This window comes from Eublepharis macularius, chromosome 16 (genome assembly GCF_028583425.1).
Source record: "Eublepharis macularius isolate TG4126 chromosome 16, MPM_Emac_v1.0, whole genome shotgun sequence".
NCBI classification, from domain to species: domain Eukaryota; kingdom Metazoa; phylum Chordata; class Lepidosauria; order Squamata; family Eublepharidae; genus Eublepharis; species Eublepharis macularius.
Genome location: NC_072805.1, coordinates 10,112,189 through 10,134,836, shown reverse-complemented (window position 1 = coordinate 10,134,836; position 22,648 = coordinate 10,112,189).

Genomic DNA, 22,648 nt, shown 5'->3' with positions numbered 1-22,648 from the left:
CAGGGTATGATGCCATAGAGCCAAATGGCCCTCCAAAGCGGCCATTTTCTTCAGAGGAACTGATCCCAGTCGTAGTGCAGTTCTCAGTGGTTAGCAATTCGGTGGGTTATGCAGGCATTCAGACAAGAGCTTTGATCCTGAAACAAGGTGGTGTTGTGAGAACAGCCATTCTGAACATGTCCAGCACCATTGATTGCTGGAAGAACAAAGATGATGATCAGTTGTGGAAGCATCATGGCAAGGAGAGACCCCAAGGACTTTGGCCGATTGCTGTAAAATGACCCTGGCTGAAGTGAAACCATTCTGGGTGTGTCTGGGTGTGAACCACCTTCTGGGAACCACATATAAACCACCCTGAAGTCCATGATGGAAGAAAGGGGAAACAAATGCATCAAATCTGAAGTGGATCCTTTTGTGGAGAAGAGCAAACTCCACCCTACTAAGATGGTGGCCTTTGGTAGCACTCCCTGCTGTCAGGATTGGTGTTCTTGGTGAGTTTAAACCACAGGAAAGCCCCTAGACCACAACCTCACTGGTTCGGATTAATCTCCAAGTCTAACAAGCACCCTCAAAATTAATCTGTTTTAAGCAGAGACCCATTCTATCTTTATGACTAATATCAGAACAGCATAGAGTAGATTTCTAAACCTTGAAGGTGTGTGTGCGCGTGTGCAGGCGCATGCGTGCATGCCCAACTCTAACAGCGATGAGTTTTTTCTTTAAGACCCAAAGGATACCTCTACACTCACATGCTAGTCAATGGGCATGTGGGAGGAACGACATGAATGGAAGGTTACATGAAAAGGTGAATGTAGGATCACATGGCAGCTTATGGCTCAAAAGAGGCAAATATGGAAATGACACAGACACAGCTGAAAGTGCTCCCTGGAAAATTACAAGGGCCAGCTTACTTGGCAGGAAAGAATGCATGTCTTGAATTTTTGGCACAAAAATCTCAAAGGAGAATTGGCAGGGCGAAGGCACGAGAGTTATTTCTTGGCAGGATAAACAGCTCATGAAGATTACTGTCTGAGTAGACGACCCTTTCTTCTTATCTGGCAACATGTGCTTGGCAAAGAAGTGCTACGAAGGCAGATTTCACTCTCTCTCTGGCAAAGTACATGTATTTCTCTATAAAGGATGGTGTCCATTGCTCAGCTAATGGACACCAAACCACACAGCAAGCCAATGCACCTCTTCAGCTTCTTGGTAGAATGGATAGCAACTCTGCAGAAAAAAAAATGGATTGATCCTTGTTGATTTTGCATCTATCACTTTAAATCCTTTGGAGACATATAGGAGCACTTACTGGATGCAATCATTAAATACATTTGAGAGAAGCCTTTGGATGATATAACTAGTGGACATGACACCTGTATTGTAAGTTTTAATATTCTATTTTATTTATTGCATTTAATGATATATTTATTGGAAAGTTGGTGTTGGAATCTTTGTGGTTAGGTTTACAGCATATGCAAGGAGTTGCAGACCACGTTCTTGAGAAAGCGGCAGGAAACCAGGCAACAACGAACCAGGCCCCTCGTTGGACGGTGTCTGGAATGATGAATTTCTCCTGCAAAAAATAAATTAGTGGACTTATTAATAGAATTATACTTACTTAAGGATTATAATACAGGCCATCCTCTTATGACTATGTTTCCGGAAAAGTGTTGTTACCTGACTTGTATATGAATAGGCACTGACAAGTGGTTATATATTCTATTGGTTTGTTTAAAAAGTGGAACTGAAGGGCCAAACTACAAGTGACGCCTGACACTAGTTGGACACTTGTCAGCTTCCCTCAAGTTTTGATGGGAAATGTAGGCAGCTTGGTGGAATTTGGACAAGTGACAGTTGAAACGTCCATTGGACAGCAGGCAGAGAGCCAAGCTGCAAGACCAGGACGCCTACATTTCCCATCAAAATTTGAGGGAAGCTGACAAGTGTCCAAATAGCATCAGGCGTAGTTTGGCTCTCAGAGTAAAGAGTGTTAACCGTTAGATTGTTACGGTGGTGTTTTTCTTTTTTTTACACCAGAGGTTATGGGACTGAGGCAGTCTTTGTTGTTCTGGTTGATGACTGCATCGTTAGGGGAGGGATTGTGGCTCAGTGGAAGAGCCTCCACTTTGCATGCAAAGTTCTCAGGTTCAATTCCCAGCATCACCAGTTATAAGGACAAGGTAGCAAGTGATGTGAAGGACCTCTGCCTGAGCCTCTAGAGAGCTGCTACTGACCTGATGGAGCAATGGTCTCACTCAATATAAGGCAGTTTCATATGTGTTCTTGTATGCTTCGGGGATGCCTCTCCCTGCCCATTTTCCTGGATCACTCATTTTTGATACTATCAACCATGATATCCTTCTGGACAGCTTTTTGGACTTCGGGCTGGGAGACAAGGTTCCTAGAAGGGGAGGTTGAAACTGACAAAGCCTTAGGGAGGCAAAGAGGAAATTAACAAACCCTCTGAGGAGTGATCTTTTCAGGCTCTGTAGAGAGGGGAAACTGACAAAGCCTTCTGATCTCTTTTAAAACTCAGCTTCCCGGCTAACATCGCGACTCCCTTCATGTCCACATCCTCATGTAATTCATCTCTTGTAGCTTAGCTCTAAGCTACAGCCCCACTCCAAAGGGACAATATGGAGGAAGCTACTGGTGGACATAAATCAAGATGGGTAACCGTGTTTGTCTGTTTGTAGCAGTAGAAAAGAGCAAGAGTCCAGTAGCACTTACCACTCATTTTGTTAGTCTTATGGACTGGACTCTTGCTGTTTTCTACTGCTACTAGTGGACCGAAGACTAATCAGAGAACTGAGGTGTTCCCTGTTCGGGATGGGGTTGCAACCCTCCCAAAGGAGCAGGATTGTAGCTTGGGAGTACTGCTGGGTAGAGGTGTGGATATTGAAAGAAAAGAGCCTGGAAGTCACTGTTTTGTTTTGTTAAAGTAGCATCCAGAACAGTGAACCAAATATGAGAAACTGAGGGCCAAGCTACACATGACGAATGACACTTGAACGGCAAGTGTATTTCTCCCTGTTCACTTGCCCTCCACTCAATCCACTTGCCGTTCAAGTGTCATTCGTCATGTGTAGCTTGGCCCTGAGTTGTAACAAACACCCTCCTATCCAAAAGTGTGTGTGTTTTATTTTGGTTCTTAACATGCAGGAAGGCAGGCAGGCAACGGGCTGGCAGCATCTTGTTTTCCTTAATGGTATTGTACCAATTGGATCCCAAGGGGGGAGCACCGTTATAACAATACCACCTAATTAACTCCATTGGAGGGATGGAGGGATGTGCGCATGAGCGCTTTTTTTCTTTTTTTTGCAGCACTACCTGGGCGATGACACTGACTCCCGGCCAGTTGGGTCTTTGCAAGGGGAGAAGCACGGCCCCCTTCCTGCTTATCTGCTTATTGGCTTCAGAAACTTTTTTTAATTCTCCATTGGAGGGAAGAGGGAATGTGCATCTTGGGTTCTTTTGTTTTGAGTTGGGTTGGGTTGGATGTGGGCTGCCCCTCTCCTACCCATTCCCATCAGGACACTTGTTCCATTATTGTGAGGAAAACTGCTGCTGGGTGAGGTGCAAGTGGTCTGGTTGAAACCCCCATATTTGAAACTGAAATGAAGATGTTCTCAGCACCCGCCTCTACTGCTGGACCCAGGCCTCCTGCGGGATAAGCAGGTGGCCAGGAATGCCTTCTACCAGCTTCAGTCCTTCCCAGGTAGAAAAGATCTAGCTGCTGTGGTAACATATAGATTGTGTGTGTGTGTGTGTGTGTGTGTGTTATGTAACGTCAAGTCACATCTGACCTATGGTGACCCTAGAAGGAAAGACCTCCAAAATGTCCTATCATTAACAGACTTGCTCAGATCCTGCAAACTGGAGGACGTGGCTTCTTTTAGCAAGTCCAGCAATCTCACTTTGGGCCTTCCTCTTTTCTTACTGCCTGTCATGCCTGCTATCAGAGATAGCAGAGATGAGATCAGAGTAACTTGAATTCCATAAACTGACACTGCCTTTCACTTTTCCTAGCATTATTTTTTTCCAGAGAATCTTGTCTTCTCATGATGTGACCAAAGTATGATAGCCTCAGTTTTGTCATTTTAGCTTCTAGGGAGAATTCAGGCTTGATTTGATCTACAGTACTACCCACTTATTTGTCTTTTTGGTTGTCCGTGGTATCCACAAAACTCTCCTCCAGTACCACATTTCAAATGAATCTACTTTCTTTCTGTCAGCTTTCTTCACTGCCCAACTTTCACATCCATACAGTATAATGGGGAATAACATTGTTTGGATTATCTTGATCTTGGTTCCCAGAGAGACATCTTTAGCTTTAAGGATCTTTTCTAGTTTTCTCACAGCTGCTCTTCCAAGTCTTGGTCTCCTGGTTTCCTCATTTAAGTCTCCCTGTTGGTTGATGATTTATAGATTATATTGCTGAACATATAGATTAGATTGCTGCAATGCACTCTACCTGGGACTGCCCGTGAAGTAGAGTTGCCAACTGCCAAATGACAGAGGTCAGTTGCCCTGGAGAAAATGGCTGCTTTTGGAAGGTGGACTCTATGGCATTATACCCTGCTGAGGCCTCTCCCCTCCTCATACCCCACCCTCCCCTGGTTCCATCCCCAAACTCCAGGAATTTCCCAAACCCAAGTTTGCAACCCTTCCTTGGAGGGGGTTTGTAAACATCAATTGCTGCAGAATGGTGCAGTCGGGATGTTGACTGGATTGGGCTGTAGGGACCATATTTTTCCAGTCCAGTTCCATCTATACTGGCTCCCAATTTCCTTTCAAGTGCAATTCAAGGTGCTGGTATTGACCTTTAAAAGCCTATACTGCCTGGAACTTGCTTACCTTCAGGATCACCTACTTCCACATGAACATACCAGACTGCTATAGTTATCTTTGGAAGCCCTGCCATCTGATACTAGATGGGTGGCAACCTAAGGAAAGGCCTTCTTGGTTGTGGATGAATATTTGCCAGGGATGCTTTAGGCTCATCCTGCATTGGGCAGGGGGTTGGACTAGAGGGTCTGTGTGGCCCCTTCCAACTCTGTGATTCTGTGGCACCAAAACTGCAGAACTTCCTCTCCAAGAAGACTCATTTGTCCCCCTGTCTATCATTGTTTCCCACCAGTGGATGAAGACTTTGGTTTTGTTTTGCATTCCCTTACTCCTCCCCTCCCCCACTCATGTTTATGTTTTAACTGCAGTTACATATGTCTTTTTAACAGTTTGCTGCCCTGAGGGCACTAACTGGGTAGAAAGGCAGGAATGAATAAAATTGTTTTAAATAAATAAGGGTGAGAGCCCCTATTTTTCACTCAGTTAATGGACACCACACCAATACACCACGTCAATTCCTTGGTACAATGAAAAATAGCAACAACAACAACAAAATTCGATTTATATACTGTCCTTCAGGACAACTTAACACCCACTCAGAGCGATTTACAAAGTATGTTATTATTATCCCCACAACAATCACCCTGTGAGGTGGGTGGGGCTGAGAGAGCTCTGAGAGAGCTGTGACTGGCCCAAGGTCACCCAGCTGGCTTCAGGTGGTGGAATGGGGAATCAAACTTGGTTGTCCAGATTAGAGTCCCGCTGCTCTTAATCACTACACCAAACTGGCAAAATGGCAAATCTGCAGGGAAAAAATAGGGCTCTGTCCCAAGTGTCCTATTATCTAAGAGTCAAAGATGCTGAGAGTGATACCTTTCCCAACATGGATGAGATCATCTTTGCCAGAACCTCCATAATGCATAGCAGGGCAAAAAGGAGAGTCCTATATGTGTCAGGAAGGGAGCCCTGGGGGTCAAGGAATTATAAGGACTAAAGCTCCCTGTTTTGCTAAACTGATCAAAAATATTGGTTGAACGATTGAGTGAGCTCATCCAATTTATCCATCAGGAACTGAGGTGTGGGTCTTCCCATCTCTAGGGGAAGCTTAAATCCAAGAGAGCTCTGCCTGGAAAGAAACAAAATGCCATTGCAGTCCATTGATAAATAATAGTTTTCTTCCCGCCAGCAAATCTTGCTTTCCTTCTACAAACGCATTTTCACACCTTATTGCAACATGCTATATAAACAGTAGATATACCACCCACACAGGATGAGAACTCCAATGGTATGAATAATATTAAGCAGGTCTCAAAGCAGCAAACCCAAGAGAAGCATCATGTCTCATGGAAGGTGTGAAACCTCAATGTCAGAGCAGTTCCCAAATGCTGGGACGTGGGAAGTGGGGCGGTCTTCAATTCATCTGATTGCGTTGGTGGAGTGAATATTTCACTCCATCCCCATATTCACCCCAACATCATAATCACTGGATGTAACAACACCAGCCATACCATCTCAGGTTCATTAACTTGTTCAGCTTCCAACATTATATAGGCCGTCAAGTGTCAGCAATGCCCTTCAACTCTCTATATTGGGCAAACAGAATAAAAGGCAAGGGCTGGCGCTGTGATGTCACCGATGACAGCATCAGTGATGAAAGTGCCAGCAGTCCTCGATCCTGATGCATTTTGACACGGCAGAGACTAAAAAGAATGGCGCCAGACTGACCAAACACCGGTGCTGTGGAGGAAATGGCCTTTTCTGACTCAAATTGGTACCATATTTTAAATCTCGGTTCAGGCTCAGAGAAAGATACAGAGCTTACAGGAGCTCTCAGTACACACTGACCTTGTAGATACCTTTTTGTCTGCTGTGATGAACAACTGAAATCCTGTGTGCCTCTTTGAAAGAGACACTGATATTTTGTTCTTATGCCAAACTTCTGTTTTCTTTCTGGAATACTGTGGTATGTATAGTTAGTGCTTACATGCTATAGATTTTGTTGTCTGATCCCCACGGTCTGTTGTGTCTAGTCTGAATATCTTTACACCTTAAATAAATAATTATATTTTTACTTTTGTGTGGTTCTTGACTCTGAAACCTCAAAGTCACGATCCCTTTGTTGAACCCGCTTTGTGAAACCCTTGGACCACTTACTGAGTAACATTTTGTTCCAAGAACTTTGCTTACAAGACAACCTTGCAAGGTAGACTTTCTGTTTTAGTTCCATGATAGGCTTAGAGATTTGTCCCTTTACTCCAGTGCCTAGGGATAGACAGAGGAACTGGTGGCAGCTACCAGGGCTAATGTGAGAACAGTCTTTCATTGCCAGTTTGATTAAGCTCTGTCTAAAAGGTAGCTGGCCTCTGTGCATGCTCTCCCTGCTCCAGAGAGAGATGGCAGTCTCCGGCTAACCTTGATAAGTGCGAAAGGGCCTGTCAGATACACCCCTGTATATCTGTCATGGTTGGTTTTATGCATAATGCTTTGATCCTCTGAGATACTCTTAATTGCTACTTATCTTCAGGTGTTTTACAATTGATTTCCCAGCCGGCTTGAGAACGTGGCCTTGGAGTGCCGGCTGGAGCCAGTCCTCCCTGAGAATTGTGGTGAATTCACTCCTCCCCATTCCCTACTCTCACAGGCCCGGACCCTTCACACCAAAACCCTAAGGGTCTCCCATTCCCAGGGGCGGGAGTCCCCCTATAATTAACACTGCTCACCCACCTTGCGTCACTTCTGCCAATGATGCTGTCTGAGTACCTTGATACTAATATAGCTCTAATTTAACTTTTGCACACGAGTATCTAGTGAAGTGCTTGGGGGCTTATCTGGCAAGACCTGACAGGGCCCAGACGAGCCAATTTCATGCCTTTTGGTTTGACTTCTGGGACAGTGAGGAGTTATATCCCTAGTGCAGAACGGGCTCACGTGTATGACGAAGGGAACTTTGACTCTCAAAAGCTTACACCCTGGAAATCTAGTTGGTTTCTAAGATGCTTCTGGACTTAAATAATTATAAAAGTATTCCTTTTGATGGGAGATAGGTGCATTTCAGTTGCAAAGAACACTATGCCATTCTATTCTGCTTCTGTACCCGGCAGGGAAAAGTAATACCTCTTAATTAGCTTTTTAAACAGCTTAGTGTTTGTAAAATGATCTGAACAATCTCAAAATAATCTCTTTCAGCTTTAGAGGTCTGAACAATTCGGTTAAATGCAAATGTACAAATGAGCCGCTGACGAGGACATTCTGAAATCATCCTCCTTGAAGAAATAAATCATAAAAGCAGACCCAAATTGCTCCCTAAAAGCAAATGTTTGGGGAGTAAATTTTCTTTTCTGCCTTGTCACCTCCTGTCAATAAGAGGTAGCTATTAGGGATGTGTGGAATGAAAATCCCGAGCCATAAAAATCAGGGAAAACCTGTTTTTGAACCTTACTTCTGTCTCTCTAGAATGCAGACCCCCTCCTTTGCACATTCCTACTTCTTACTCAAAAAGAGTCCACTACATCTTCCTGAGATGCTGTCCAAAGCCAAAGCAGAAAAAGTTATATGAAGATTGACACTGGCTCTCCACTTCCACTTGAGTAATTTCATAAAGTGCAGAGCTGTCGTGGTGCCCGAGCGATGAGTTGGCATATATGCTGTCGATTATTTCCAAAAATATACTACTCCTCTAATTCAGACATGCTCCATGTGCTTCATTTCCATGCTTGTTCTTGCCCAAAAATAGCACTTGGATGCAATTGGCTGCGATAAGCGCTCTCGCTGGGATCTTTTCTGTCATCCATGCTGTGGCAGAGTCTTAGTGCCAGCATTCTCAAAATCTTTTTTTAAGTCCATGCTCAGCGGAGAGATTATCTCATGGGCCATTCACAAATGTACAAACCACTTCCCCTGCCATGTGTGGTTGCATAATAACCTAGAGGCACTTGCCATAATTGCTCACACAGAAGAACGAGGCAGAAGGCATTTGGGTGTCTCATTTCATTCAGCTGCTAGGCAAAAGCCATCATTCCTGCTGCAGCCTGTGTGGCTGTGTGGAACCTCTGCAGAATATCAGCAAGAATCTAAGCAGCCAGCAGGGAGCCTGCTGAAGAGGTGGGACAGAGAGGCCATAAAGGGCTTCAAAAGAATTTTTGCTAGGAAACAGAATTAAGTATTCACCCTCTGTGGCAGATAGTTGAAGGCAAGCCAGTAGCCATGCATGAAGATGCCGTTTTTAAAAAAGCAGTGTGACAAAAGCAAATTGGAGGAACCCTTGATCTGACGGCAGAAGCTGCTTTGAAAAGGAAGGGGGAAAAGAGAGAGAATCCTACAACAGCTGTAGATAATGCTGAAATAAATAGACATATACAAAATTTGGAAACCTGTCTAAACTTCTCATTCAAATAATGATTGAAGCAAAATGGACTGCATATCTCTGATGTGAATTTTTAACCTCAGAAATCAAAAATTCAGTCATGTAGGAACTGCAGCCATTGTTCAGATTTTGGCAAGCATCAGTAATTAAGCCTCATCATTGTTCTACTGTCAAACACTAATTGCCATTGATGTATTTAGATATTTATACCCTGCATTTCTGCCCAATGGAGACCCAAAGTATTCTCCATTCCTCCATTTTAACCTCACAACAACAACGTCTCCTTGAGGTAGGTTAAGCTGAGAAATTGTGACTGGCCCAAGGTCACTCAATGAGCTTCCATGGCAGAGGGGGGGGATTCAAACCTACATCTCCCCGAACCAGGTCTGGCACTCCAACCGCTCCATCGCACTGGTTCTTGGGCTTTTGAATCAAATTTCAGGCTATTGGATCAAATGCAGTTACTAATTAAATGCACTTTTATGTGTTAACGACCCTATAATGTCAAGAACTAAATACCATAGAAACTTGCCTGGAACAGAATCAGATCATTGAATCCAGTATTATCTACGAACTGGCAGTAGCTCTAGGGAGCACTCAGACACGTGATCACAGACCTACCGTCTGCCGCAAGAGTCCTGTGCCCTTTCGATCTGCTTCATGTGTAGACTGAGCCAGATCCCACACATATGCCCCCCAAATGCACACACAGTGAAAAGTCCCTTTCCAAATTTGTAATACATCATGGTACAAATTGCATGGCTTGATCCTGACATATTGCAAACTGCTAGCATTTCAAAGTGTCTCACCACAGCAGAAAATGTCCACTTCATGTGATTAAGGGAAAGTCCTTTGTTCTGAACTGTGGAGAGATTTAAAGATAGCTAGTAGGGCATGCACAAGGATTAGCATACTCAGCACTCCTAGATAATGCCATCACCACAGGACTTCCACTCTGGCTGGGTTAAATATCGAACGATAACCCTGCCCTAACTGACTCTCTCAGAACCTCATTCTGTCAATAAAGGTGAAGTTACAGCTGCCAGATCAGTCCTTGACGTGAATGCCTTAAAGCTGACAAAGAGGGTTGCCAACTTTTGATTTGACTTGGAAGGTCGTGGCTAGGGATGTGCGTTTCGGCTTTCTGAATGCCGAAAGAAAGCCGAAACAAAAGTGTTTCAGCTTCTTTCGGGTTAGCCGAAACGTTTCGGAGAAAGCCGAAACATTTCGGCTAGCCGAAAGAAAAAAAGCCGAAACGTTTCGGCTTCTTTCGGCTTTCTTTCGGCTTTTCAATGGGAAAATGCCTCCGTCTTCCCGGACGTCTGGGGGAGGCATTTTCCCACCAAATCAGCCCAAAATTGGTGGGGACCTTCCTATAACCCCTCTCTAACCCCCCCCCAAGTTTCAGACCGATTGGACTTTGGGGGACCATGTTATGGCCCCTCAAAGCAGGTCCCCCTATCCTCCCATAAGAAAGCGAAGGAGCAGCATATTGTTAGCATGCTGCTGCTCATCTTCTTCATTATTTCCTATGGGGAAAAAATGAAGAAGCAGGCTTCCTTTGCCAGGGGTGGCATTTTGCATGCAAAATGCCCCCTTACCCTCAGGGGCCCTTCTCCCACCCTTCCTCCCACCCCCCACCAAGGCTCAGCCTGCTCCCACTTGGGGGGGGCATTTCATGGCCTCCCCAAGTAGGTGCTCTGCTCTCATCTCTACCACTGACAGCTGGGGGAGGCTTGTCTTGCCAGGGGTGGCATTTTGCATGCAAAATGCCCCCCAGCCCTCAGGGGACCGTCTCCCACCCCTCCTCCCACCCCCCACCAAGGCTCAGACTGCTCCCACTTGGGGGGGGCATTTCATGGCCTCCCCAAGTAGGTCCTCTCAGCCCCTAAAGTCCACCCCTTACAGCCCCACACAAACCCAATTCCCCCCCAGCTGCCACACACAGACCCAAATCCCCACATTAGCCTCTCACAGACCCAAATCCACCCCCACCTGCCCCACACCCATAACTCCAGGAACAGGCTGGCAAAGGCCAGCCCTCTCCCTTTAGGATACACAGCAGGGGGGTGCACCAAAGGGCATGATAGAAGTGTACTACACAAAATAATACAACCCACTTCACCGTTTTTGACAGCAGTTGTGTTTGTGTGATTCTCTGATGTGAAGTGAGTTGTGTTAATTTTATGTAGTACACTGCTTTCATGCCCTGTTGTGCCTTCCTACTGTGTAACCTAAAGCAGTTAAGGAAATAAAATGCTTCTGGCAGCAATATTTTGGGGTGATTCTCTGATGTTGAGTGAGTTGTGTTATTTTTGTGTAAGATACTGCTGCCATGCCCTTTGGTGCGCCCCCCTGCTGTGTATCCTAAAGCTGTTCAAGAAATAAAGTGTTTTTGACAGGAATTGTGCTTTTGTGATTCTCTGATGTTAAGTGAGTTGTGTTATTTTTGTGTAAGATACTGCTGCCATGCCCTTTGGTGTGCCCCCCTGCTGTGTAACCTAAAGCTGTTCAAGAAATAAAGTGTTTTTGACAGGAATCGTGTTTTGTGATTCTCTGATGTTAAGTGAGTTGTGTTAATTTTTCTGTGTGGGGGACTGCTGGTGTAATGTGTCATAATGCTTTGCCTACTTGTACTTTGAAAGGGAGAAAATAATTTTTAAAAAACTTTATTTTGTGTTGTTCGTGTTTTATTCTTTGTTGTGCAGTTGGTTCCCATCATAGGGAACAATGGGGCTGGCTGGCTAGCCATCTCTGTAGGTGGTGGGGGAATTTGAGGGAGGGTGTCTGTGGTTCAGGTGCTCTTTCACAGGGACCAGCTGACACTCAGAAGTGTGCCCACCATTGTGGCACCCCTGGGCTGTGCAGAATTGCCCAGGGAAAGAGAGTTTAGAAGTTCCCAGCATAGGGAACAAAGGGAGAGGGCTGGCCTTTGCCAGCCTGTTCCTGGGGTTATGGGTGTGGGGCAGGTGGGGGTGGATTTGGGTCTGTGAGGGGCTAATGTGGGGATTTGGGTCTGTGTGTGGCAGCTGGGGGGAAATTGGGTTTGTGTGGGGCTGTAAGGGGTGGACTTTAGGGGCTGAGAGGACCTACTTGGGGAGGCCATGAAATGCCCCCCCAAGTGGGAGCAGTCTGAGCCTTGGTGGGGGGTGGGAGGAGGGGTGGGAGAAGGGCCCCTGAGGGCTGGGGGGCATTTTGCATGCAAAATGCCACCCCTGGCAAGACAAGCCTCCGCCAGCTGTCAGTGGTAGAGATGAGAGCAGAGCACCTACTTGGGGAGGCCATGAAATGCCCCCCCCCCAAGTGGGAGCAGGCTGAGCCTTGGTGGGGGTGGGAGGAAGGGTGGGAGAAGGGCCCCTGAGGGTAAGGGGGCATTTTGCATGCAAAATGCCACCCCTGGCAAAGGAAGCCTGCTTCTTCATTTTTTCCCCATAGGAAATAATGAAGAAGATGAGCAGCAGCATGCTAACAATATGCTGCTCCTTCGCTTTCTTATGGGAGGATAGGGGGACCTGCTTTGGGGGGCCATAACATGGCCCCCCAAAGTCCAATCGGTCTGAAACTTGGAGGAGTTTTAGAGAGGGGTTATAGGAAGGTCCCCACCAATTTTGGACTGATTTGGTGGGAAAATACCTCCCCCAGACGTCCGGGAAGACAGAGGCATTTTCCCATTGAAAAAGCCAAAAGTCGAAAGCCGAAACAAAGCCGAAACAAAGCCGAAAGCCGAAACGGCTGGCCGTTTCGGCTTTCGGCTTATTCGAAAGAGATTCTTCTTTCGGCTTTCGGCTTTCGGCTTTAGCCGAAAGTTTTTGGCTTGCACACCCCTCGTCGTGGCTCAGCAGTGGAGCGTCTGCTTGGTCCCAGGTTCAATCCTTGCCACTTCCAGTCAAAAGGACCTCTTGCCACATGTTCCCTGGAGGGTGCTTTGTTCGACTGATAAACGTCTACTGGCGATCCCTGCCCCAAGAATGATCGCTTGGCCTCAACCAGAGCCAGGGCCTTTTTTGGCCCTGGCAGCAGCCTGGTGGAACTCTCTCTCTCTCTCTCTCTCTCTCTCTCTGTTGAGATGCAGGCCCCATGGGACTTGTTACAGTTCCAATGAGCCTGTAAGACAGAGATGTTCCACCAGGCCCATGGTTGTGGTTGAGTAGGGTTGCCAGGTCTACGTACCCTCCTGCTGGGAGGGGTGACCTGCCACTTACCTCGTACCCGCAGTGAGGTCTTCTTTGTGCATGCGCTTTGAAGACACACACTCCAACCCCTGTGTGATGATGTTACCCCACAGAAGTGATGTTGTCACACCGGCCACTCCTGCACACTACCAGTGGCAGAGTTTCTGGTGCCCGCAGCCACCCCCATGTGTGCGCGCACCCCCCGGGCTGCATGATGATGTCACTATATGATGATGTCATCATGCAACAAAGCCAGGCCCATTGGCTGGTGGGTGTGTCTGGCCAGGGGTGTGTGGTGGCAGCAGCAGCAGCACAGGGCTGGGTGGCGGCAGCTGCCCTCAGCACCCCCTCCAGCGCCCCCTCTGGTACCCCAGCACCCGCGGCGCCCGCCTCACCACCTCAATGGTGGTGCCGGCCCTGCTCCTGCACTCTGCGTGGGGCTTATTTGGCATGTTTGGGGCCCAAATCAGCCCCAAACAAAGCACAGGAATGCTCCCACAACCAGCATGACAATGTCACTTCCAGGGGTGACATTATCATGACCCTTGGGACCATGCACGTGGTGCATGTTCCTGGGGTGCCTGCTGATGGTGGGCAACTTCCAGGAGCTTGCCACCTCCCACCAATCACTGGTGAATCAGCGGGCAAGGTAGCAAACCCCTGGGAGTTTGCCCACCACCGGTGGGCACCTGGGAACCCTATGGCTGAGGCGTAGTCAAACTACCCAGCTGGCCTTCCTACTGGGGTCTGTTTTTGCCTGATGGATCTGGGCAATCTGCCCTGTCACACCCCACAATATTGGGGTGATTGGATATATTGTCTGAAGAATTACAAATGTCACATCTCTGGTGACAATACAAACTCTTGTATTGGAATTATTTACATTTTATTCATATTTATTGTATGTTTTAAGTTTTATTCAATTATTGTATTATAGAGTTGTGTTGTGACCCACCCTGAGCCTGCTTGCAGGGCGGGCGGGCTATAAGTCCTCTGTATGAGATCCTGGAAAGCCACTACCTGTCTAAGCAGACAGTACTGACTTTGAGGAACCAAGGACCTGATTCAGTATAGGGCAGATTCATGTGTTCATATGACTTTTTAAAAAAATATTGCCTCCAAGTGGGGTCCAATGGCCTCATCAAGGCAAAAGCTGGTAGAATGAAGAGAACAGCCATGGTCAACCCAGGTCCGCCATGGAAGGGCTATCATCTCAAGCTAGTAGAAGGTGCTCCTTACTACCGAAAAAACTTGTGCCACTACCAGCTGTCCCAGTCCTAACACTCTCAAGCTGTAAACGTGCTTCTTCAAGTGGAGAGAAACCCTGTGCAGAGCTGGCTGACTGGCTATGTTATTGATCACCAACACTTCTGTCTTAACTGAATTCAGAATCCAGGAAATAGTCAGGAACTCTGACTGCCTTGACTGACTCTGGGAAAAAGGAGATGACTGAGAGCCAAGCTACAAGTGACGAATTACACTCGCCTGGCAAGTGAACAGACTCATAGTGTCATCCAAATGTTGGTGATCAACAACTTCACTCCAAATCCCCAGAGAACCTCACCCAGCAGTTTCATGTAGATTCTGAAGAGCATTTTATTTATTTCATTTATACCCCACCTTTCTCCCAATGGGGGACTCAAAGCAGCTTACCTTATTCTCCTGTCCTCCATTTTATCCTCCCAACAACCATGAAAGCATAAGGGAATGAAATGCAACTATATTAGAATCCTTAGGAGAAGTATCGTGAGCTTAGGCAGCTTCCCCCCTGTATCAGCTTCTATTTATTAATTATTTTATATTTATTTGATTTGATTTATACCCCGCCCTCCCCATAAATGGGCTCAGGGCAGCTAACAACATTCATAAAACACAGTGAATTAATCACAAAACCATAAAATCAATAATAATCTTTAAAAAGTCATTAAAATAGTCCAGGCGCAGGCTATTTAAATAAATATTTGGGAGTCCATATATGGGCATAGTAGACGGCTGAGGGCAGCTCCAGAAAAAGTGGTGGTCTCAGATGGAAGAAGGGGGACGCCCACTGGCACTCAGCCAAAGGCCTGGTGGAACATCTCTGTTTTATAGGTCCAGTGGAACTGTAACAGGTCCCACAGGGCCCGGATCTCCAGCAGGAGAGCATTCCACCAGGCCGGGGCCAGGGCAGAAAAAGCCCTGGCCCTGGTTGAGGCCAGAAGGATGTCCTTTGGGCCGGGAACCACCAGGAGTTGCTTGTCTGCAGAACGCAATGCCCTGTAGGGGACATAATGGAAGAGGCGGTCCCGCAGGTATGCAGGTCCCAGTCCGTGAAGGGCTTTAAACACCTTGAACTGGATCTGGAACTCCACTGGGAGCCAGTGCAGCTGGCACAGCACAGGATGAACGTGCGCTCGGATTGGCGTTCCAGTAAGGACGTGTGCTGCTGTGTTCTGGACCAGCTGTAACTTCCAGGTCAGGCCCAAGGACAGCCCAGCATAGAGTGAGTTGCAGTAGTCTAACCTGGAGGTGACCGTTGCATGGCCAGGTCCTGGGGTGAAAGATAGGGCACCAGTTGCCCGGCCTGTCAAAGATGAAAAAAGGCAGACCTGGCAACAGTCGCGACCTGAGCCTCCATTGAAAGTGTGGCATCCAAGGTCATACCCAGACTCCTCACTGTCAGCGAAGGTTTCAATTGTACCCCATCGAGGATTGGGAGCTGGGTCCCCAGCTCGATCACCCCACGACGCAGACACAGAACCTCCATCTTTAGGGGATTCAATTTCAGGTGACTCTGATGTAACCATACTGTCACAGCCTCAAGATCCTTGGCCAAGGAATCCGGAGTGAGTTCAGACTGGCCGTCCATCAGCAGATAGAGCTGTGTGTTATCTGCATACTGGTGACAACCCAGCCCAAAGCTGCGAGCTAACTGGGCAAGGGGGCGCATATAGATGTTAAAGAGCATTGGGGAAAGAATCGTCCCCTGAGGGATGCCACATACCAAAGAATGGCGAGTGGACATCTGTTCTCCGAGTGCCACCCTCTGTCCCCAATTGTGAAAGAAGGAGTTCAGCCATTGCAGAGCTGTCCCACAAATCTCCACATCAGCAAGGCGGTGGGTCAGAAGATTATGATCGACCATGTCAAACGCTGCTGTAAGATCTAAAAGTATCAGCAGTGCCAACCCGCCCCAATCCAGGTGTCGCCGCAGATCATCTGTGAGGGTGACAAGAGACGTCTCCATACCATGGCCAGGCCTGAAGCCGAACTTGAATGGATCCAGGATAGAGGCATCATCCAGGTATACCTGCAGCTGTTCCACTACCGCCCTCTCAGTTACCTTACCCAGGAATGGAAGATTCGAAACTGGGCAGTAATTGGCTGGATCAACAGGATCCAGTGATGGTTTCTTTAATAAGGGCCACACCACTGCCTCCTTCAGTGACTCTGGGAAAATCCCAGAATTCAGAGAAAGATTAATGATGTCAACTAATGGTTCCTGAATCCCATCACCTTAATAATTAAAATATTTACACCCAGTCTTTCCTTGTGACTCAAGGCAGCTTACACATCCCAATGTCCCTGTTTTAAGATGGGCAAGATTTGTTTTTATTGGCTAGCCCCCATTTCTCCCCAAGCTTTGATATTTCTGACCAACACTCACTTAAGCACCTGCCTCAAGAAAGGGATATTACTCACTGGGTGATGTGCCATTCTTGAGGGTCTAAAGACATTTTTTTCAGGAGGGATTCACAATTGTCTCTGTCAAGATGATCAGCACTATTGCTTTCTTTAAAGAAGCATTAAATAATGCCCAAGAGCATTAGTCAACCACCTTCTTTGGATAGTTTAGGAGGGCTTTTATGTTAGCGAGGTTCAATCTCTTTCCCTCAGCAGTGGTCACAGGCAGACACGGGGGTATTCCGTATAGGGATAGACGGTGTGACTGCACTCTGAGGGAACCCGATTCAATCTCACATATTCTTTTTCACTGCCACAAATATTCTGTTATGCGTAGTTTATTGATTCGTCCCCTTTTTCCTGTGCAGACGGATTTTTTGGATAAGGATCTAAAATTTTTCTTAGCAGACAAGAGTCCAGCAATAACTCTATCCATTGCTGAATTCTTGGCTTATGTGTGCAAGTCAAAGGTAATATTTTATAAAGCCCCCTACGACTGTGCTGTATCTAGAGATAATTTTGCTGTCTGGGGACACGATTGTACTGCCCTATGAACTTATTCTACAATATTTCTTCTGTTCCGTCTGTATTATTTATGCCAATAAAGGTCGTTGCTGTGTGTGTGTGGATAGTTGCTCTTTGAATTTGAACACTACTTGATGGATGGAATGTTTTCCCCTTGAGCTTGAATTTTTGTCATGTTTTTATTTTTCCGTGCTTGTCAATCATATATTCATAATTTACATGATCAATTCTATTTCTTGTAGTAATATCATAGTAGATATCTATTGACTATAGAAGAGCCCTGTGGCACAGAGTGGTAAGCGGCAGTACTGCAGTCCAGGCTCTGCTCATGACCTGAGTTTGATCCTGGCAGAAGCCAAGTTCAGGTAGCCGGCTGAAGGTTGACTCAGCCTTCCAGCCTTCCGAGGTCGGTAAAATGAGTATCCAGTTTCCTGGAGGTAAAGCATAGATGACTGGGGAAGGCAATGGCAAACCACTCAGTAATAAAAAATCTGCCAAGAAAACGTCATGATGCGACGTCCCCCATAGGTCAGTAATGACTCAGTGCTTGCACCTTTACCTTTTATCTATTGATGATGTCAGTGTTGAAGTTGGTAGACTTAGCCTGTTTCTACATTTTTTCATGAAAAAATAAAATGTAGTTTTCCATGCTGATTACCTGACAAAGAGATTTTCACTGGTTGGATCAGTAAAAGACTGGGGGAAGAGCCAGGATACCTGAAGGGTGGGGGAAGCCCTTGGAAGGTGCCATCAGCCACCCCATTTTTTACTATTGTGGAGAGAAAATGACAGCAACTGGGGAAACTTATTGATAATGCCTTTCCCAGGGTTCGATTTCCCTGAAACTTGGGGGGGTCTTAGAGGACAGTGAGGAGTAGGTCTCCTGCAAATTTTGTGGATTTTGGATCTTGGGGAGGTCATTTTAGAGCCCACCAAAGTAGGTGCCATCGGCCACCCCGTTTTTTACTATTGTGGAGAGAAAATGTCAGCAACTGGGGAAACCCATCAATCATGCCTTTCCCAGGGTTCAATCTCCCTGAAATTTGGTGGATCTTTAGAGGACAGTGAGGATTAGGTCTCCTGCAAATTTGGAGGATTTTGCTTGCAAAATGCCACCCTCACCCCCAAGATAGCTTCCCTAGTTTTCCCCACAGGGAATAATGGAGATTGGAGGTGGCTAGGGCACCTTCTTTTGGGGTCCCTAAAGTGGCTCCCCCAAAGTCCAATCTTCATGAAACTTAGGGAGTCTTTAGAGAACAGCAAGAAGTAGGTCCCCAGCAAATTTGGTAAAATTTGGTCCTAAAATGATCCCCCCCCAGACCCTCGGAAAGCCCCAAATCACATTTCCCATTGGAAATAATGGCCAAATGTTACCCAATTTTCTCTTTATTGCTGACCCAAACTGGAGAACAAGTACCCCCCCCCCCCACATGCCCTGTCCTTTTCAGGTTCATGTATAAGGTATGTTTCTGAATTTTTGCTCAGATGCTTAATCATGGTGCCACGATCTTTCTTCCCACCTCCTCCTTATCCTGCCCGAAGACGCTGCACAGAGAGGAGGAGGAGGAAGTTACGGGGGAAGAAGGGTGCAGGAAGGAAGAGTAGGGAGGCAGTGGTGTCAACTAGAAAATGGGAGGATTTAAAACATGCCATATTAAAAGCAAAACAGTTTGGGTGTAAGCCTGATCTAAGGGCAAAATGAAGGGAGAGGGAAGGAGAAGCCACCCAAAATGATGCTCTGCAATGATGACTCGCTGGTTACATCCATGGACACTCGCAACCACGACTACACCAGTTCCTCAACACATGCATGAACTAGGGCTACAGGACACGTGTTCACCCAGGGTAAAATGGACATGGGCAGGTAGGAGCAGACATGATTCTAGACACTCACATAGCCTTGTGTAACTCATCTTGTGTGGTTTGGCTCTAATTTCACTGAAGTCAGTGGGTTTAACTCTGCTAAGGATTTTACCCATGTATCATTTAATTTAAACTGCCTCCCGGCCTGCTAGGGACTTCCATTCAACCACCTCTGGCATGTCTCTTGCCAATGAAAGGACAACCTGCTCCCTCCTCTTCAGAAATGAACCATAGTTTGGCTCCTTTGTGGAGTCTTTCAAAAAGAGATTGTGGAAGCCCTGAGGGGGGAAGAGGAAGAGTCTAAAAGTAGCTCTAAAGCTGAATTAGGGAAGGAGAGGATAAGGTCTACTTTTTCAAATGCAGCAATTTAGGGTCAGGATAAAAACTCTGGGGTCTGTCAAGGACAAGCAAAGGAATTACAGTGCTCTGGAAATTATTAATTTTTTAAAATCACTTTCTTGCTTCTTTCTTTCTGGTCTTTCTGCCTTTTGCCTTTCCTAGCTACTGTGTGAGAAGCTGAGGGTGAGTGGTTCTGTGTAGCTTGCTAGAGTGTGGTTCTGGTTAAGTTCTGTGTGAGGCTGTTGGGGGCTGAGTGAATTGCTGTTGTTTGCAGCTGGTTGCTGTTGCTCGTGGTTACAAGCCCCGCCCCCTAGTGTCCTGGGGCCCTGCTGGGCTAGGCAGGAAGTGACCTTTTGAAAAAAAAGGCTCCTCCTTGCCAGAGGCAGAGAAGAAGCACCTGAGCTGAGGCAAGAGCACATGGTGGAGAGCTGAAGCTAGAAGGTAAGGGGTTTTTGTCCTTCGGCCTTTTGCCTTTCCTAGCTACTGTGTGAGAAGCTGAGGGTGAGTGGTTCTGTGTAGCTTGCTAGAGAGTGGTTCTGGTTAAGTTCTGTGTGAGGCTGTTGGGGGCTGAGTGAATTGCTGTTGTTTGCTGCTGGTTGCTGTTGCTCTTGGTTACAAGCCCCACCCCCTAGTGTCCTGGGGCCCTGCTGGGCTAGGCAGGAAGGCACCTTTTGAAACAAAAGGCTCCTCCTCGCCAGAGGCGCGAGTGTTTGGCGCGAGCTGAAGGGCGAGAGCTAAAGGGCTCTTGCCCTGGGGATCTGCCTGGGGGACCTGAAACTCTGCTCGTATACTGGTTCTGCTAGTACTCTAGGTACATTTGGAAGGCAATCATGTCTACTGAAGCCCCCTTTGCAGTCACCTGCATGGAGTGTGCCATGTTTGTTTTCCTCCCAGAAGAGAAGATGGAGTTCACTTGCCAGAAGTGTAAGCTGGTCAGAGTTTTGGAAGAAAAGGTTCAGAGCCTGGAGGAGAGGATCACCATCCTTCAGGAGATCAAGGAGGGAGAGGATTTTATTGACAACAGCCTGGGGGCTCTGCACAGCCAAGAAGAGGAAAGTCAAGGAGGAGGGGAAAGAGTCGATCTCCCTTCTGAGCCTCCTCTCAGATCTACAGTACAAACCCGAAGGCGTCAACAAAGAAGATGCTCTGGTCCGCTTGAGCTCAAGAATCGCTTTGAAGTGCTAGAGATGGTGACAGAGGTGACAGTGGAAGGAGAACCGCAAAGATCTGGAAGAGGGTGTGCAGAAGACATGGGGCCTCATGGAAGTGAAAAAAAACGGAAGGGGGTAGTCGTCGGGGACTCCTTGCTCAGGGGTATGGAACGCCATGTCTCTGGGCCAGATCCCCTATTCCGAGAGATGTGTTGCTTGCCGGGAACCAGAATTCAGGATATTACCGACCGGCTGCCAAAACTCATCAAGCCTGCTGATAAGTACCCGTTTGTGCTGATTCATGTGGGAATGAATGACACAGCTTCGAATACTGTTGCAAGAATTAAAGAGGATTATGAAGCCCTTGGAAGGCAGTTGAAGACATTGGGGGCTCTTCTATCCTTCCAGTCACAGGAAGAGGAGCACGCCGGGAGCGGACCATACTTGAGGTAAATTGCTGGCTGAGATGGTGGTGCTGGCAGAAGCGCTTTGGGTACTGGGACCATGGGATAGGTTTTCTTAGAGAAGGCCTTCTAGCACATGATGGGCTTCACCTCTCAAGGGCAGGGAAGAAAACGTTTGGAACGAACCTGGAGAACTTCATCAGGAGAGCTTTAAACTGATGCCGCAAGGGGCAGGGGACGATCGACATGGCAACTTCAATGATGAAGTGAACACAGTGGGGACCCACCTGGGTAGGAAAGATCAAAACAAAGGTACAAGGCTACAAGTGTCTATATACCAATTCCCAAAGTATGGGCAATAAGAAAGAAGAGCTTGAGCTTCTATTGCAAACAGAGGGCTATGATATAGTAGGAATTACTGAGACTTGGTGAGATGATTCCCATGACTGGAATGTGCTAGTGGATGAGTATGAGTTGTTCAAGAAAAACCGGAAGTGTAGAAGAGGAGGTGGAGTGGCGTTGAATGTGAGGAGAGGGCTTGATTGTCAAGAAGTTATGGAGAATGGGGCGGACAGCCCGGTGGAAAGTATATGGGTAGAAATAAGGGGAGGAAGGACAAAGGGTATTATTGTTGGAGTCTGCTACAGACCACCTGACCAGCAACAAGAAATGGATGCTGCCCTCTTTGAACAGATTGGCAGAGTATCCAGACATCAGAACCTTGTAATTATGGGTGACTTCAACTTCCCCGATGTGTGCTGGGAGACAGGCTCAGCAAAGCGTCATGAATCACGCAATTTCCTGACCTGCCTGGCCGATAACTTCCTTTTTCAAAAGGTGGAGGAAGCTACAAGGGGTTCGGCCATACTAGACTTGATATTAACCAACAGGGAAGAATTGGTAGATGAGATGAAGGTGGTGGGGACCTTAGGGGGGAGTGACCATGTCCTTCTTGAATTCCAGTTGCTGTGGGGAGCCAAGGAAGTTCGTAGCCAGACTCGTAGGTTAGATTTTCATATGGCCAACTTCGATGAACTCAGAGGCTTGATGAGAGTCATTCCGTGGGGGAGTGTGCTGGAAGGGAAAGGAGCGAGTGAAGGGTGGGCCATTCTCAAACACGAGCTTTTGCAAGCTCAAGCCCTCACTATCCCAGCAAGACGGAAACATGGTAAGGGCTCCAAGAAACCGATGTGGATGCACAGAGAGCTCCAGAATAAGCTAAGGGAGAAAAAGGAAATGTTCAGGAAATGGAGAGAAGGATAGACCTCTAAAGAGGAGTATATGAGGGTTACTAGATACTGCAGATCAGCCATCAGAGAG